Here is a 20,179-nt window from a genome sequence, read left to right on the forward strand (position 1 = left end):
ATATCAATAAAGGGCTCCTCAACGACACATCTGGACGTCACAACCAGGAAAACTTTCCATTCTGCCGAGGTCGTGGCGGTCTTTTATTCCTGGCAGCAAGTTCGGCGATTCCTCCCTGACCTAGACGAAATGTTTGAAGGTCAGGCGGGGGGACCCAGACCCTCCGCTCCACTGCGGCAGCCAAGGAGCTTCCCGAAGCGATCGATCGGACGCCTAATGTATTCTGGCTGGCTGGCTGTGGCGCCTCCCACGCCTCGACGTTGCCAAATTTCCATTTCCGGGATCCCACTCAGCGTGTTTGTAGATGGTTTGTAGCGCGGGAGGGGGCATTCGCAAACGTCGAACTTTCCTCAGCGTTACAATCGTGATTTCTTCGTTAAGTGCCAAGTTGCCTGTAATATTCCTGTTAGAAATATTTTTTCAATTACACACACACAGAGGACTGAATGACTGAATTTTTAAGTTAACTTTATGCACAGATCGGGACTGGACCTATAGTTTAAAGTTTAAAATTTACCTCCACCGGATATCGAACCCTGGACCACACACACAGGACATGTACTATGTAGAAATATCAGAGAGAGATGCAGCCTCGACCAGGACTCGAAACCGGGTCTCCACAATTTTACACAGATAATACAGCGACAGCGAGAAATCAGGCAATACCAGGGCTGGCTCGGTAGCTCAGTTGGTAGAGAAATATCACAGTGTGCTATTGACCCAGGTTATAGTCCTGGTCAAGCCTGCATTAACCAAATGTGGCCGCAAATTTAAATCAATCAATAAACCAATCAAGTCGCCAACCAAAATTTCAGTATTAAATAAAAATATGACCTTGGATTTCCACCTGTTTTTGTTTTTTTATTATTTGCTTCTTATAGAAGGTAAAATCATTCTACCAGAAAACATTCGTTATTCTCAATTCTCGCGCACACACAGACAGAGAGAGGGAGGAAGGGAGAGAGAGAGCGAGAGCGTGCCTGCGCGCGTGTGTGTTTGTGTAAGACAGAGAAGGGTGTAAGATTGTCGAAAACATATTTCATACTTGCTTCCGAATCACTCTGTATAGTGGAACCACAAGGAAAGAAACCTGCGCAGACCCGCGACTTCTGTGCACCGTACTCCGCCCGGAGGGGAGGGTGGAAGAGTGGGTCATGCTTCCTTATGGCCCGAGCTGAACGGAGGAAGGGAAAGCTGCGCGGGGACTTTTCGTCCAAGGTTTTTTCCTTGTGGTCGCTCTATACCTGCACTTAGAATCGAACCAGGGACCCCTTAGTTAGAAGGCGACGACGTTTACCACTACACCATTCGGGGAGTCCCGGTTTCATTGGATCTTTGGGCAGGCACATAAGAATTAGTAAGTCAATAAACGATGATAGAGGGGTTGCCACTTCCCTACTCTATATCCGCCACTACTGAGTTACAGGGACCTCACCCTCCGAAGACTGGTGAGGGTGAGGACGAGAGCGAGCCGTAAGGTGAGGGAGGTTGAAGGAAAATGAGCATCTCAGCTGCTCGTACTTCACCCTTACAAAGGAAAGCCGTAAATATCAGACACAATTCTCAATATTTAAAATATTGGAGTTTAACATGTGTTAAGACTTTTATTTTCGAGGAAATTACATGGATTCTTTGCCCTCGTAAACGGTATTGATGAAGTATAAGATCCAGAACTCACGGAAGTAGTTCGATATTCTATGGACAAAAACACTTGGAGGCACATTGAAAACTAAATTTTTCCAAGTTGTTTGGATCTGAATAAATGCTTATGCAACTCGCAGTGTTGTAGAGAAATTCAGGTGCTATATACTGCAGGGGTTCGAGAAAATAAATTGTTGCGTGCATCTACGAGGCGTGGACAGAATATAACTTTCAAGTTAAGGTATGGTCCCGAGATCAAGACAACCATTGGTCCAACTTAAAATTTGATCACTGTGCGATTGATTGATATGGTGTTTTAAGTGCACTTTATGCACAGAAAGGCTAATCGGGACTGGACCTACAGTTTTAAAGTGGGATCCGAACCACTATGTGCCTCCACCGGGTATCGAACCCTCCCGGGACCCCTTGATTATAAAGCGAGGACGGATCACTGTGCGAGTTGTACCAACAAAAAGAGATAATATTTTTTGTTTTATATATTTTTTATGAGTTATTTCGAGATTCGAACCGACAACTAGATGATATCGACAATACTTCTTACTTGCGAGGCGAGAACGAGACTGGAGTGTATATGTCGAAACGAGACAGACATTAGATACTCGATAACGACATAGGCTTCTTCATTCACGAGACGATACAAAACCCGTCTCATCTCGTCACCGGATTCAAATACATTTGGAGGGGGTAAGCAAGATTAGCTTAAACTATATTATTTATATCTATCCTTTTAGACATTTTGCAAGTGGTCAGAAAGTGCCCTTTCAAATGGAGTCTTTGCTCTTCACCGTCTCTAAAAATTCACTTTCTGTCAAGATCCAACTGTTACATTTTCTCTCCCAGGATATACCACAGTTTCAGGAGTCACAAATTTAGTGAGTCTGTCATATACCGTACATAATGCACCCCATTTTTGGGGAGGTGTAAGTGTGACCTGAGAAGACGCTCAAGCCCCAACCTCACTTCCACGTAGTACATCCCGGTAACTGCTTCTTGCAGCCCAACGAGGCTCTGGCGGCTGCATCTACGACCAGCTTAATCTGTGGTTTCGTATTATCCTGTGTTTGTACTTACGCGTGCCGAGTGCGCCTTTAACTAGATATGGAGATTGTCCTCAGAGATAGTGTAACTTTAGTTGTTGTTAGTAGTCTATTGGGTTTAACAATTTATTTAGGGAATTTATAGCAGACTTATTTTCTTTTCTTGTTAATGCCCTGCCCTGTTTTGTCCTATTGTGTGACTGGGAAAATAGCCTATGTGCTGATTTGCCCATAAGTTACAAATGAAAGAATCAATCAAACAATCTCTCTCTCTCTCACACACACACACACATTAGTATATACACTGGTCAAAAAAATTAGCGGAGCAAGCAAGAAATCCCAAAACCAAAGTTGGTAAGTCAAAAGTAGCAATGTATTTTGATTAGGTGAGTGTGTCCTCAACCAGTACAATACATGTCTATTGAGTCATTAGCACAACAGAGTTCTAGGGGTGATTTTTGCAAGGTACTGTACAAAACCAGGAGAACAGCACGGTGATAAGACAACAGAAATGGACAGATACGCAACAGATCCATACCTCTAATAAGGCGTGTGGTAGCCATGAACTGCTATGACAGCTGCACATCTGTTTTGCATGGAACCAATAAGGTTATCAACGACAGCCTGCGGGATATTCACCCATTCCTCCAGAAGGGCCATTTCCAACTGTTGCAGAATTGTAGGCGGCGCTGGCCTAGCAGCAATGCGTCTTCCGAGTGTGTCCCACACATGTTCAATGAGATTCAAGTCTGGGGAGGACGCTGGCCATACCATTCGTTCGATACCCTCATCCCGTAGCATGGTGTCAATCAGACGTGCTCGGTGAGGTCGGGCATTATCGTCCACAAAAATGAAACGATCACAGATATCTGCAGCCATTGGGACAACATGAGGCCTGAGGATCTTATCCCGGTACCGTAAGGCTGTCAAAGTACCGTTCCGGATAATGTGCAGGGGGGTACGTCGACCAACACTGATCCCTGCCCATACCATTAAGCCACCGCCACCATACTGAGACACTTCGCGCACATGTGCGGGATAATTGCGAGTCCCACGTTCCCTCCAGATGAGAATACGTCGATTATCTGACTGGAGACTGAAACGCGACTCATCCGAGAAGAGAACTGAACTCCACTCTCCATGTCCCCACTCACGATGTTCCACAGCCCACTGTCTGCGGGCCCTACGGTGTTGGGCATTCAGAGGGACACACACCATTGGTCTTCTTGCATAAAGACCCCTTTCCCGCAGGCGATTTCGTACAGTTTGGCCCGAGACTCTTCGTCCTGTTGCCAAAACGAGGCCACGGTGCAAGTCAGTTGCAGTTTGCTGCCTATTCCTGCGAGCCGACAATGCTAAGTACCGGTCTTCCCTAATTGTTGTTGACCGTGGGCGACCTTGCCCAGGCCTCCTTCGTACTGTACCTGTCTGTTGAAATCGTGTTCACAACCTGGAAATGACACTGCGTGACACACCAAGGGCTGCAGCCACCTCACGTTGTGTTTGCCCTGCTTCCATCCTCCCAATGGCTCTCCATGCGCTAGATTCCCCTAAATCGTGTTGTTCTGCCATCGTTCCTATTCAACACTACTCAACTGAATCCCACCTGCACTTACGGTCTGCCAGCACCAAACAACCGGTGTTCCCAAGTGACCTCGTGATTGCTCCTCATATCACAAATTATGCCACGTGCCTTATGGTGTCACTAGAGAGCTCTGCATGCTGATGATTCATCACAGATGAATTGTACTGGTTGAGGACACACTCACTTCATCAACATACATTGCTACTTTTGACTTTCCAACTTTGGTTTTGGGATTTCTTGCTTGCTCCCCTAATTGTTTTGACCAGTGTATATATAGTATGTCTCATAAGTAATAGCGCAAACTCACGGAGGTGATAATAGAAGCAAAAAAGTCTCAGTAAACATGGGTCCGCAAACGAGCCGTTTTCAAGATAATCGCGAATGTGTGGTTACAAGCCGCCACTGACTTCATTATTCCTTGCGCGGTCCGAGGTTTGCTCTTTGTTTACAAAACAACATTTCCGAGAGGTGGCGTTGAAATCAAACAGGATGGATACAATCAGTACAGAGAATTATACATGCTTGTGACCAATTTCGAAATGAACCGGGGGTATTGGAAAGTATTTTACCAACTAGGACGACGTTTACAAACAATGAAGTCAGTGGTGGCTTGTAACCACACATTCGCAATTATCTCGAAAACGGCTCGTTTGCGGACCCATGTTTACTGAGACTGTTTTGCTTCTATTATCGTGTACTTTCACCTGTGTCAGTATGCGCTATTACTTATGAGACACCCTGTATATATATATATATATATATGTATGTATGTATGTATGTATGTGTGTGTGTGTGTGTGTGTGTGTGTGTGTATAAAATACAAATTACTTCATTTTTTGTTTAAACTAGTAGAATATTTAAAACACGAAAATATATCTAAGATATACAATTGTTGTCAAAACCCCACGTTTGCACCAAATGAAAGATAAGCTATAGCTCTGTTCCAGTCTTAAGGCGGACGACCTACATGCTGGCAATGGAAGTGGGGAGCGGGGAAGCGACGAATCCAGCGAGATAAAAAACGCAGCAGCCTGTAACGAGGTAGGGGTTACAAGCACCTTCTCCCCTCGACGTCGTAACTGTGGGCGCCACCGCTGTTGTCTGGTTGGTCTGCTGCTTATTACCCGCTCCGCACGTCCCTTGCCAGCATGTAGGTCGCCCGCCGTAATAGTAGACAGGACCTATAGAAGAAATGTTCCTAACTGATAAGTGTGAGGCACCAACTTCCAAGAACACTACCTTCTTTTTATTATAGAATCTAATTCCAATTTCAATTGAATTTCATACGTTCGTAGAACTGCCGACGTAATCCACAGATTCTCAACTTTTATTTGCTAGCGTTACTTTTTTTGCGACAGAATTTTTAATGGAGAAACTATTTTCCTGTTCTCAGGGAGAGATTTGCAATGTCCTTCATGGTTGATTTTCTTCTTTTCAGGATCTTGGATTTCAATCTACCTGCGAGGAGAAACGTTGCAGGTAAGTGGAAATAAAATTAGAGAAGAAAATCGATAGGAGCACGCCAAAGAGGAGAATTGCATGACATTGCATTCGATTTGAATGATCACCCGACAATTCGTGACGTCATTTTCTAGACGAGTTCTTTGACTGGAGAGAATGTAGGGTCAGTGTGGTTCAACCTGCGGAGAGAAGGATTTTTTTGCTTGTCCAGGGACTTTGTATAGAGAATATTGAAGAGAAGGGATATGTACATTTTGTTCTTTTTTTGCTGTCAAAGGTTTTTATGTTGCGATTTTTGTTAAGTATTGGCATTTGCGAGTAATTTTCTTACTTGTTTTTGTGCAAATAAAAAAAAATTCTGAGCAAAATAAAGTTTCCGCCTATCTCCTTCATAAGCATCTCTGGAAACCCTAAAAACGCGGAGGTGGTAGTGAGGGGATTGTGACGCCGTGCGGGAAATACCACATCCGCCGGGACTGGGGTTGCAGAGTGGTTATCAGAGCGCGCTACGACCCCATGGATCCCTGGTTCGAATCCTGCCCTAATATGTTTTTCTTATTGAGTGTCCCTTCATCATTTTTTTTCACTTCATCACTCATCGTCGCGATTATCCAAAACTTGAAGAAAAGCGACGGTAATAACACAAATAAATACAGGGTGATTCAAAAAGGACTTTACGACTTTGAAAAGAATATATAAATTTATCCTGATAACTTACAGAGTCGGTTGAGGTGCCATTGCAAAGCAAAACACATCAAGTTTTGATTCACGTAGTCCATTAGTACCGAACTTACCCACCAGTAGCGCTATCAGCATTGTTCTTGAAAATGGCTACTTTTACTGGTGCGGAACGTGCTCGCTGTGTGTTTTGGTTTCACGAGATGCAATCAGCAACTGCAGTGCAACGTAAGTTTCGTACAGAGTATAGTAAGGTGCCTCCTAGTAGGCCTACAATTTACTCTTGGCACCAAACCTTCGTTGAGACTGGTTGCATGGCCACCTAGCTCCCCAGATTTGACCCCGCTAGATTTTTTCTTGTGGGGTTTCATTAAAGATCGGGTTTTTTGTACCTCCTTTACCTGCTGATCATGCTGAGTTGAGACTTGGAATTAACGCCGCCGCTGCTGCAGAACTGACGCCTGACTTACTGGTGAAAGTCTGGAATGAAATAGACTTCAGGTGGGATGTATGCCGCATTACAAATGGTAACAACATCGACCCAACATGAATGTTGTATGACAAACATGTTGTGTTTTGCTTTGCAATGGCACCTCAAGCGACTCTAAGTTATCTGAATAAATTTAAATATGCTTTCAAAGTTGTAAAATCCTTTTTGACTGGGATTTTATGTATCTTTTCTGTCAATTTTGGCCAATGATGAAGTGGGTATTACATGAAACTGAGAAGGGATACTCACAAACAAACACTTGTGTTGTGTTTGTGAGTCTATCCGATCGATTACCGATGGTTAAACTTCAGTTACATATTTCCTGATACGCTAATATATGTCATTGTAGGTTGCATTCATTTTCCCACATCTCGAGAATTTCTTTATGAATTATTTCTCTATTGAGTGCTGTCATGTGGTCGTCAGTAATAATCTCCTGTAGTCGAATGCATTGGCCTCCGAAGGTTCCGGGTTCGACTCCCCACGGAGCATGGATGTTCTGTTCATCAATTTTATCTATTCAGACTCAGATGACTGAGGGAAACAACGTTGTGAGATACCTCCTAAACTCCTTTTCCGGAATGTCTGGAGTAAGAGAACGCGAACGCGTCTTGGGCGCATGTCGCGGGTGTCTGTCTCGTCCAATGAACACGCGAAGGGGAGGGGTCGCGCTGGAGGGGGCGATTCGACTGGCCATTTGTGGTCCAGTAGTTCTGTAAAAGATGACAGCTCGCAAGCCTACTTGTCCTTCCACCTATTCTGGCCCCGCCCACAAGTTTTCGCCTCTGCGCGTCGCTATTCCAGACATTCCGGAAAAGTTGCATACATGCAGTTTCATTGATTGCATTAAGGGAGCTTTCATAACGAGTCGGCAAGCTACACATGACGCTTGGCAACGAACCAGTCAACAGCAACAGATGTAGCGACTTTCATCTGTTCTTACATCTCAAGTCTTTCCTTGGCGGTCAACACTTCAACAATGACGACGAGCTGAAAGAAACTGTTTCCAACTGGTTGAAGACACAGGCGGCAAATTTCTATGAAGAAGGTATACAAAAACTTGTGCCACGCTATGACAAATGCCTGCAAAATTTCGGCAGTTATGTGGAAAAGTAGTTTAAGAGTTGTAGAATTTTGTGCAATAAATAACTTTTCTGTATCTGTACACAATTTAATTTTATTACCAAACGGAACTTACTTTCTGGACGTGCCTTGTATGTTAAAGTATTAGAAAGTAGTCTGGTAAAATATGTGAATTTCGCTTTATCAAAATGAGAGTGAGACTTGGATCTGGAAACAAAAACGTGAAAGAAACTGAAGTTACCCTCAGTATGAGCATAATTGTCGTCGTACAAACCCACAGGTCAATTGGCAGGACGTTCTGTTGGTTCAGGACATTGACGTTTACAAGCTTTGACGTCACCGGTTTCTGTTTGGAGAACGCTTCCAGATTATTTATGCACGATTTACTGCGCATCCCAAACAATCGCTTTCCGAATGGTGCGAGAATTAGGAACGCATGAATTCTCGTATTAATCCACTGGAATCGACAACATCTCTCGGATATTGCCATTCCTAGAAACATTCTTCGAACCTGATAACGTTATATTTTCCTTTTCTGCTAACGTTTAGTTTCCTAAAGTGATGTCAAAGAGGACTACTAAAAACGAGCTAAATTAGACATGAAATCAGTTGTAAGGTTCGATATCGAAGTGCAGCAACCTCTCCAAGAGATGATTATGAAGGGTGTGGCGCGAGAATAATACCCGGTGAAGACACATTGCACAGTGGCTTGGATCCCACTTTAAACTGTAGATGAGTCGTTCTGTGCATAAAATGGACTTAACAACAATAACTCAAATTCAAAACTCAATTCAAGGATTCCTGGGTTCGATCCCTGGTGGAGGCCGTTCAGAATGATTCGAATCCCATTTTACAGTGTAAACTCCGTACCAGCTAACTGTAGACCGGGCGAACGAGAACAAGTCTCTGCGCAAGTAGTGACGCGAGACGGCTCCACCAATGAACAGTGAGAGAAACGGAATTGCGTAATGGGCAACGGGACTTACCCGATTTCCTCCTTCTCTCTGTAAGCGTTGCAAACTTTTGATGTTGGGAATACCGTACGCACATGGCAAACGGACCGTATTTTTGTCTACAGGTCCGTACGATTGGTTTAAGAATTTCTTAGGGAAATATTAGGGATAAAACTGCAAGAGCAAATTAGACAAGCCGTGCATTTAGCGTCCGTACATGTACGGTCAGGACCGTACTGTTGGCAACGTTGCGCATTCAGCACTCGGTTTTCTTCCTCCTCTGCCGATATGCGCGGCCCTGCTCTACAGTTAGCTGGGACAAGGTATAGATTCAGTCTCGATTAGCCTATCTGAGTGCACTTAAAACGAACTTTCAAACATACATCTCAAAGATGGAAAGATCATCTAACACTCGGCATAAACATGTATTCAAAACCCCACACAGCGCATAGATAGATTAATCATTTCGCCCTGAATTTTAATTTTCTCCTTTAAGGCTTGAGGCTTTGGAGACGTTCCAACCCAAGCCCCTCACTTACGCAGAAAGGAAGAAGTCGCAGAATGAAAAACCTACATGTAAAGCAAGGGCCTTATCTCTCGGGAAATAACATGAAGAGTGGGAGACTGCTTACCAGGTCGCGTGGGAGTGCACGTCTAGTTTGTCTTGCTGCTCGCCCAGTTGGAGGGGTATAATTTATTTCTGCGAGCCTCCAAAGGATTTCTCCTGCTTATATCGGCGTCGGGAGACACACACGTGTGTGTGTGTGTGAGCAGGCGAGTGTGGAGGAACGGAGACAGGAAAAAATGTTGAAAGACAAAGTTAACTGTGATTTCTGTGAATGTGTAGGACGAGGTGATTCGTCATCAAAGAACAGGAAATCGAAGTTCTTTTTCTGTTCCTTTTCGTAAGCTTCTGAAATTCGCTACGAACAGCTGATTCCAATTAGAAGTTTTTTGTTTTGTCATTTAGCAAGGTTGTTGGCCAACAATTGTTGCATGTATTGTACCTTTCACAATGACAAAAGTATTACTCGTACAGAACCAAAGCAGGAACCTGAACAGATAGCAAATGTACTCTAAGTACATGTGTTTGTGCACACATGCCATAAAGGCATATGGGGTGATGTGGAGGTAGAGCTCCACGTATTCTTGATCTCGGCCATAGTTTGGATGATGCGAACAGCCGTCTTTACCCCCAGGGTTGCCCCCAGGTACCCATTTACGAGGCTGGTTGGCCCTCACAGCCGCGCAGAAACAGGGAAATGAGTGAAAAATTCCTGGTCCACATCATCTGCCCCGGGATTCGAACCAGAGTCTTCCGCCTGGTGGTCTAACAACTAAGCGGTAGTATCCTTCGTAATTCACTATTTCCTCAGTTTTCACTATTTCTCTATATTCAAATTTCGGACAAACACAAACATTCATGTCCTAACGGGAATCGAACCCGGGACCTCTGCCGTCGTAGCGCGCTGCGTTGACCACTCCGTCCTGGTGGTAGATATTCAAGATGACGTATATGTTAAATAAATTTCCTTCAACGTAGAAAGCGCTGGGAGGTGAAATATGCATCATGTCGCGGAAAATTGCAGTCAAAACCGATCACCTCAGTGAATGAAATCTGGAAACGTACGTGCGATGATTTTAAGTGCAGCATTTTCTTTCAAACATCCTGAGAGGGAGTAATATAAAAAATTAACGGAGGAGGCTTTCGTTGTTTAAAAGTTTATCTAGACAAAAGCACTTGGTCAGTAATGAATGTACTTTCCCCGCGTTTTCCCCCATTGACGTCTACATTATTCGTTGTTTCATTTATAGCTTTGCGTTGCTCCTTTTCATCCTTCTATACAGCGGTTATACTCTTGGTCGACTTTTTCCGCTATGCTCGTCTGCCCCATAGAATCCTTGTCTTTCCTTCCACACAACACAGCTTCCTTTTTCTGCCGCATCTTCCTGGGTGCTTGGTCCGCTCTGCGTCTAATCTTTGACAGGCCTTCGTAATGGGACCAGACGATGGGAGCTCTGTACAGAAAAGGTCTTGCCGTTGTTGAGCAAACTTTCTCAGGCTACTAATCACCCTGTCGGGATTCATTTCTGCATTTACAGAACATCCATGCGTTCCGACATTTTTCGGTAGTGTTGCCAACCCAGCCCTTCTTCAGACAGATCTTGCTCTTTTGATCTACAGCTCGGTTCCAAGGAATTTTTAGTTTTCCAGTTCTAGCCCTTTTAGGGAACACTGCATTTGTTTCATTGCGAGGAAATACACCACGAATAGCCTGGTGTTCTTTTTTGTTTTTCAATAGTACGCTTTTTGATTTGGTTTGATTTTCATTCTTGTTACTTAGCGTCGCGTTGCTTTCACTTTTGACTAATCGCAACAATGAGGATGAGTGATTACAATGATGAAACTGACAAAGAGACACTCACAAACACCACCCATGACCAGGTCAGGTTTCGAATCCGGGACCTCTAGTATCCTAGCGCGCTGTGCTAACCATTCGTTTGTCGCAGTGCCTACACTCTGTCCCGGGAATCTCTGGAGCAAGCGAACGAAAACAAGCCCTCTATGCGTGTAGAACTCGTGGGGAAACGTGGCCGCAGCTACCAGCCGTTTGCAGCTGCGCGCACTGCTTTGCTCCGCCCACTCGTTTTCCCCCAGTTCTACCGTTATGTGCAACCTTGCTTCAAAGATTCCCCAAAAAAAGTGTATAAATATTTTTTTGTTAATTTTCCGCGACCGGTACATTGACCTAATTTTCAGATGAGCGGGAAACAAAGCAGCTTTCTGCAAGCCAAATGGCCTCTGTTTGAGAGTCTGCACATCTAGCTGCTAACACTAAAACTAAAACTACTTGAAAAGAGCTCTAAACCTGGCGCCCTTAACCTATTTACAATTCTGCTTAGTTCGGTATGATTTTACAATACCGGACAATTCCCCGATTTCTTTCATATTTTGCATACTCACTAATTTAGACCTCTTAATCTGCAGTTAAAATTTTGCGCTCAGGTGTGGAACTTGCAAAATAACGTGTAGAAGGTTGCGATTTTACAATACCAAAAGAAGTCATAATTTCGTTAATAATTCGAACACTCAATAATTAAGGAGTCCTGATGACGTATCTGCAGTTAAGATGTGGTGGTCACGTGTAGAAATTGTAAATTAACGTGTAGAAGTTGCAAAATAACGTTGTGAATAACCACGCTGATTCTCGATACATAAACAACGATGGGAGCCATTTTTCTCATATGAACAAGTGACTTTCGCAATTCGTTACGTTGCGTTCAGTACACAAGGTTGCTAAAGTGTTGTGCGATAAGTGAGACCCTCAGTTTTTCATGTCAGGAAGATGGCGTTTTTTTAAAGGAAGGAAGTAATGTCCATTTTTCCGTAAGTTTTGCTTTGGAAAAAGCCATTTTTTTAGTTTCTTTCGGTTGGGTAAATATTAATAATACGGGGGCATTCGTTCATATTTCGCATACTCACTAATTTAGGACACTTGATCACGGTTCTGTGGTTGAAATTTGTCGCTCAAGTCCTATGAAACTGACATTTTTTTAAGGTGCCTGGTCACAATTAGCATTAAACCCCTCTAACGATGCACGGGTAGCCTCACGAACCATTCTCGGATAGCCCCACAAACCATTCATGGATAGCCCCACAAACCATGCACGGCAAGGTTATGTTAGGTTAAGTTAGGCAAACATAGTTAAAATTTGGAGTCGTAGTAATATCAGGAATATATATTTCGTTCTTGAAGTGTTCGAAACCCAAAATCTTGTGATAAATATTGAGCAATTGTGCATTATTTTGCAAGTTCTACACGTGAGCGCCAAATTCTAACTGCAGATTCGTGATTAGTAGTCCTAAATTATTGAGTATGCGAAATATGAACGAAATCCAGGAATTGTCCGGTATTGTAAAATCGCTCCCTTAGTTCTAATAATGCATATGTTGAGGTTAGGAGGGCCAGCTTTTTAGCTCTTTGGAATTAGTTTTAGTGTTAGCACCTGGAAGTGCCCCGCACCATACCATTTTTCGAGCCAAGAATCCTAGTTTGCTGTGATCGCACCTCCTCGGAAGGATTTTCAGCTCTACTTTAGACGCAACTAAGCTGATCAAGTTGGCAACACTGATTTTCAGATATAGGGAAGGCAACGTTCTCCGACGTTGCGGTGCTAACCACCAGCTACAGCGCCTAGGCCTTGCACTCACATCAACGAAACGGAAATTCCAGAAGATTACGTTCCAGCTTCCTTCCAGAATGCCTTTTCCTGGTGCCGTGGGAATCGTCATTAGCATATGAGTAACGGTCTTTTAAAAAATGCGGAACAAGTAGGTTTATTAAAAGCCTGATGTGATAACCTTATGCAACTTGCCAAAGCCGCTCTTTAAAATGCATGATAAGGCACTTCTTGCCCTTGTCTGCCTTGTCAACAGCAAGAGAATGCACTGGGAAGATTACGTAATGGGAGTAATTGGTGTGACATGGTCGTCTTTTCTTGCTCATTTCCTCCCATGTATGATACCGTAGTGTGTAAACGTAAAACGGTATCTCACCAACTCATGCTTCTGCCTTGAGATCGAGTGGGCCTGTTATTCTACCGGTGATCATTTTGAACTTGTAAGGGTACTAGAAAAAATGTACTGCGTATTAATGGCCATTACATAATTAATGTCAGCCGGCCCCCGTGGCGGAGTGGTTAGCACATCGCGCTACGACGCCAGGGGTCCCAGGTTCGAATCCTGACCTGGGCATGGATGTTTGTGAGTGTCCATTCATCAATTTCATCATATCATCACTCATCCCCATCTTCGCAAATTAGCCAAAAGTGGCCCTAAAAGCGAAGCAAAATAAAGCAAATCAATCAATCAATCATAATTAATGGCCGAGTTTTTAGAAATATATTGATTAATCGTACTCAGGCCGGGGCATGGGTGTTCTTTGTGTGTATATCCCTTCATCAATTTCATCATATCGCCACTCATCTTCATCGTCGCGATTAATCAAATGTGGTAGAAAAACGACGTTAAATAACAAGAAACAATCAATCAACCACGAAGACATTGATTAATTTTACTTCGCTTTTCTGCCGCTTTCGGGCTAATCGCGATAATAATAATAATAAATTTTCTTGATTAATCTAGCGAGGTTCACCCAAGGGCTGCTCTGCCACCTAACCCTTGTCAATATGATAATAGATATAAGATGAGATACACTGCGTATGGAGCAGTATGCTAAATGTAAAATAATACACAGATACAAAGGACAATAGTAATAATAATACAATAATGCAATTTCATATAGTGAGTGGCTAGATACCTTCAGTATGTGCCCCGACTCTGTTCCATTAACAGCAGACCTTTTACTTTACTTTTGAAATGTAATGGTTTGTTTACACTTGCGATGTTTGCAGGCAATGCATTCCATGCTGTGGTTGGGAGCCGAAAAGGTGAAATATGATTTGTAGGCAGGGGTGCCCATCCCCCTTCCCCAAGGCCCATGACGCACTAAACTAAGCCAAAAGGCATTTCGAACCGATCTAATACATTCTCCAATACATTTCAAAATGTTATTGAATGTTTCATGTCGATAATTTAACCAATGCATCAATTCTTGACGCTGAGACGATATTTTCTGCAACGACCTCTTCTCTTCAGTCCCTTCTGTTCTTCTCTTCTCCTTCTCTCCCCTCCTTCTGCTCTGCTTTTATCTCATATCGCCTTCCCTACTTTTCTCGCATCTTATCTCCATCCCACTGATCTCCATGCCTCGTATCTCCTCTCCTGTCTTAGAGTTCCTACTCCACTGCACTCTTCTCGTCGTCTTTTCGTTCTTCTCTTTTATCTCCATTACTCTACTCTCCACTCCACTCCACTCCCCTCCCCTCTTCTCGTCTCCTCTTCTCTCATCTCGTTTTCCTTCTCTTTTCTCTGATTTGCTCCATTTTCCTCATCTCTCCTAGAATCTTTTTCCATTCTCCTCACTACATCTCCTCGTCTATCCTCACTTTCTTCTCTCCTCTACTTTTCCTCTTCTCCTTTCGCTTTCTCTTTCTCCTGTCCTTTGTCACCTCTCGTTTTATCTCACCTCTTTTCCTTTCTGTAGACTCATCAGCGATGAAATATTAAAAACAAAATTCTTTGAGAAAGAATTTTGTCACTTGCGATATAATAGTGATATTTTTAATAATTTTATACAATAATACTTGTTATTATTTCTTTCGCGTATTTTGTAAATATCTAATGTGCATGTGGCAACCCTGAAATTGAGCGTAACTCTACACGCAACCCACGAACGCTTTGTGTAAATTGGGTTGCCTAGTTTAAAATGTCGTTGTCCTAAAACTTTTGAGAGACACTGTACAACGTCTTCATTTTAGCAGTCTATGACATTATTGCCAAGATTTTGTTCAACAGACAGTACATTGTAATTACGATGTGCATACATACAAATATTCGTTTTGTGGATAATTTTGCATGGTTTAGAAATTAGAAGGTGCTACATTTCCGGTGTTTTTCTCTTGCGGAGATATGTTACAGTGACGAAATTAGTGATTTTGCACATGATAATTAAGAATATTAATGACATCAATATGGGATATTTATTATATTCGATGATTCACCATATGTGGAACGTACGGAATGCTCCGTGAAATGCTGATATGCTGCTCAAAACATGTAATGTATATTTTTAACAACTTAATAACATATTGCTTTACTTAGGAAAAATACACTAGCGAATACAATTTGAGCAATGAAGTTATTACCCCCCTGTTTGTAGGCCGTGTTAGAATGATGGGAAAAATCGAAATTGTTCCGCTTGTGGGTAACATACTGATGGATTTCCCTACGGGAATGCATTTTCTCGAACAGGTACAGCGGTTTACCTTCTGTCAGCGGATGAAACACAGATAATGCAACTTCCTTCTGTTTGCCATGGTATTATGATTATTATTTAAAAATGGAAATATATGATCAGATCTTCTTGCTTGAGAAATGTATCGGAAGCACGCATTTTGCACCATTTGTATTTTTTTACTGAGCTTTTGCGAGACTTGAGGGCCGTAAACATAATCACAATAGTCGGAACATTTGGTACATTAATGCTTTGATGTGTCTTAGCGTGCATTCCGCAGGGAGGAAATCACGGAAACGATTCAGATTCCTGAGTGTTCCATAAGCTTTCCTACATTGCGTCTTTACATGTTCTGTCCAATCAAAAATTTCGTAAAAAATCAGACCAAGATTTTTAGCAGTGTTATTCCTGACAATGGGCAAATTGTCAGGCGATAATAAGAATGAATGGTGATAAGATGAATGAAAGGACAATCACGAACACACACGTGGACAGCACGCAACACAAATCACACAAAAGGATTATGCCTGTACTGTAAGCCCAGACGTCAGAGTTTCGTTGACCTGAAACATTGCAATTATCAGGGTATATAGGAGGAAGGGATGTTGACTTTGGGGTGCTTTCTCAAAAGGCACCAGGGGTCAGGGGGCCCTGGACATTACACTGTAATTCTTAGTATTAAGTACACTAAATAGTTTATTTGTTAGTTTTTTAAGTTTGCAAATATTTATGATGTCATAGACAACTAGTATCAGATGGACAAATAGACTAACCTTCATGTGCCAGAACCTAAAAATATGGTACAAACTGAGAGACTTATCAACAAGCTAAATATACCATATCAACGGGATAATAGTGGTAGAAAAATGTCGAGAATAATTGTAATACGTGGTTTAAAGTTTATAAATTGCTGTTAGGTATTTATCCAAAAATAAACCTTATATTAAGGTGAAATGGTAAGTTTTGTTTACCACAACCTGTGATTACTGAAGTATTTTGCCAACGACATTAGGAGCGAAGGGTAAATTCTTGAGTTGACTGAAAGGTACGTAACACGTGGGTGTTCTTTGCGAGTATTCATTCACCAATTTCATCATCACTCTACCTCATCTTAGCAATTATCAGAAAGTGGCAGAAAAGCGAAATGAAATAAACCAAATCTATCAATTCATCAATGATGCACACAACTGGAATGTTTTTGTAGTAGTACACATCCATCTTTAAAACCGAACCGCGCCTCACGACATGCTTGAATGATTTCGTTTATTTTACTTCGAGTTTCTGCCACTTTTTGGTAATTGGTAAGATTGATTGATTGATTTGGTGTTTTAAGTCTATTTTATGCACAGTAAGGCCAATCGGGACTGGACCTACAGTTTAAAATGGAATCCGAACCACTTGTTCCTCCACCGGGTATCGAACCCGGGACCCCTTGATTACAAGCCGACGACGCTACCAGGTAATTGGTAAGATCAGGTAGAGTGATGATATGATGAAATTGATGAATTGACACTCACAAAGAACACCCATGCACAGGCCGTGATTCGAACGCGCGACCCCCTAACGTCGGAGCGTGCAGTGCTAACCACTTCGCCACGCTTCACGACATGGAGAGCGTTGAAGGATACCACAATCGTTTTTGAAAGCTACATCGTGCTTGTAAAGCCCTGAATTAGTGGCAGTCTTGTTTTCTGATTACGAGAAGGGGCTCTGTGGAATAGGCACCTCCATCACCTGACCTCATCCCCATGGACTTTTACACATGGGGAATTCTGAAAGCTGAAATGTAGGCTCTGAAAATCTGGAATGTGAATTATCTCTAGGAAAGGAAAACCTCTGCAAAGTGTACAAGGGATATTCACATTTAGAATATAATTCATTCAAATCAACATGTAGAAACGTTAGAGGAAGCGTGTTGTGACTGGCGGATAAGTGCAGCTTTTCATCAGTTCTACCATTGTGTACAAAACTTTAGATTCACCCTGTATTTTCATCCGTAATTACATGTGACGTGTGCCTGCTATTAACACCGCCTTTTTTTATCCACTGTTCATTGATTATGGGATTGCCGTGTGGGGAAAATAGATTGCACATCTCATTTACAGACGTCACTCGTACCGTTATTTGTCCCGAATTTAAAGGAACGTCGTTCGTGGTTCGATACCGTGGTGTGTAATTTCCCCAGACCATTACACGGTGCGTTATTTCATATCAATGTTCCAGATCCTGTGGGCTCGGTTTTCCGATTGAAATTGCAACGGTTGGTTTATGTGATGGCCTTGTTTTAGTGGGGAAACGGCGGTCGTGATTGATAGCATTATATCCGTGGTTTGACATTTGAGGTTGCGAAAGGATTCCCATTTCTGCATCGTGCATGGCCTGACAGATACACGGTGCTATACCCGGTGAATATATACATTTGTCACTTGGCCATTAGTACCCGATGGTATCATTCTTTGTGCGGATTCGGTTGGGTGTATAATTGAGGATTTGTCCGCTATAGCATGTTACATTATTTTCTCTCTCTTAACAAGTGGATTTTTTATTTTTATTTTTTGCACATTGTTTACGTCTTTATTCGATTGTGTGAGTTTGTTCTTAAGTCCACTTTACTCACAAAGGCTAATCGGGACTGGAGCTACAGTTTAAAGTTAGATCCGAACCACTGTAAAATGTGCCTCCACTGGGTATTGGACCCGAATCCCCTTCATTAGAAGAACAATAATATGCCATGATTGTTCACATGTAATGTAACTCGGCAGGAAAAAGGTATATATAGACACTTGACACCTCCTGTAGAAGTTACGTGAGACCTTAGCTTTAGGAAAAGCCTAATGTTAATCTAGGGTGCACCTTCCTCCCCCTCGCTGCCTCGTTATCCGAAAACTACAAAGAGTTGTGACATTGGTTCGAATACTAATCAAGGCATCTTGTCCCATCTTCTTTTTATTCTCATCGGTGCGATTAACCGAAAAAAGAAGAAATATCATTCATTCTTATCATCGGTATTGAAGCAGCAATGTAGAAAACTGACGCAAGGCAACGAAAGTTCACGGTGAGGCAAGAGTCAGTTGATTTTATTGAATAGCCACCATGGTCACCAGACCTTGCATCCCTGGATTGTTACTTGTGGGAAACGCATTGTGTACGCTAAATCCCAAATCACCCCACCACACTAGCAGGCGTTTTATGCAACACGTAAGATAACTAGTTTTGACTTTATATATATATATTTTACCAAGGATAATATCGCAAACAAATGAACGAAGAATAATGTCGGTATGTCTGTGTGATTGTGAGTGTTGCATGCTGCCCCCCCCCCATCTCCCCCTATCTCTTTCAAGAGACTATTAACACCATTACACCAATAACAATATATGCACTATAAAACATGAATGCAAGCCGGGGCCTCCCCGATGGCGCAGTGGTAGCATCGTTGCCTTGTAATCAAAGGGTCCGGGTTCGATACCCGGTGAAGTGGTTCGGATCCCACTTTAAACTGTAGGTCCAGTCCCGATTAGCCTTACTGTGCATAAAGTGGACTTAAAACAACTCAAACAAACAAACAAGAATACAAACCAAATTTAAGCCTGGAATCTAATTAGTTTATATCAAAAGAAAGCAAGAAGTGAATAATATACGTAATAAAACCATTTCAACTATTTTATAATTTATTGACATCTTTAACCAATTGGTAAAGGAATTAGTTTTCTACTGAACAAATACACTCATCAAAAAAAGTTAAGCATATTTTCAGTTTACCCACCAATGCCGAATTTTGATGTTTCATTTATGTTTAGATAGTAGGTGCTCATATGGAGGGCACGAGGGGAACATTACAATGAATCATTATCAGTAGAACGTCACCAACAGCTTGGAGGTTCAGCTCCATCTGGGCAGGTATCATGTTCGGCCACCGTACATGACTGGTTCACTTTTACGGAAACTGACGGCCGCAGTGTACGAACACAACATTCTCAGACCCATAGTACATGGTTTTGCAGAGACTGTGGGAGATGGGTTTACTCTACAGGACAATAACGCTCGTCCACATCGTGCAGCATCTATGAATGGATACCTGGAGGGACGTGGGATCCACAGAATGAACTGGCCAGCGTCTTCCCCGGATATGAACAACATAGAGCATGCGTGGACCTTCCTTAAAAGAGCAATTTCCAACCGCCAACATCCACCATTAACGATTCAGGCCCTAAAAGATGCTGCTATCGAGGCGTGGGACCGTTTGCCTCAAGAAATGCTCAATGATTTTTTACTGAGCATGCCCCGTCGCATTTAAGAGTGCCTCAGGGTTGGTGGAGGACCAACACGTTATTGAATCATGTGAAACTGTCTTTAAAACTGTCTTTCATTTG

The 20,179-nt window shown here is 42.6% G+C and overlaps 1 long non-coding RNA gene across 1 annotated transcript in view; it reads left to right on the plus strand.

Annotated features, from left to right (window-relative positions):
* Positions 1-20,179, plus strand: part of LOC145987094 (uncharacterized) — a 253,748-nt gene that overhangs the window by 141,250 nt on the left and 92,319 nt on the right. Inside the window, exon 2 of the long non-coding RNA XR_014441617.1 lies at positions 5,723-5,763. This is a non-coding gene — a long non-coding RNA (uncharacterized LOC145987094). The remainder of the gene's footprint in view (positions 1-5,722; positions 5,764-20,179) is intronic.

This window comes from Lepisma saccharinum, chromosome 4, assembly GCF_977018435.1.
Source record: "Lepisma saccharinum chromosome 4, izLepSacc3.1, whole genome shotgun sequence".
Lineage (NCBI taxonomy): Eukaryota > Metazoa > Arthropoda > Insecta > Zygentoma > Lepismatidae > Lepisma > Lepisma saccharinum.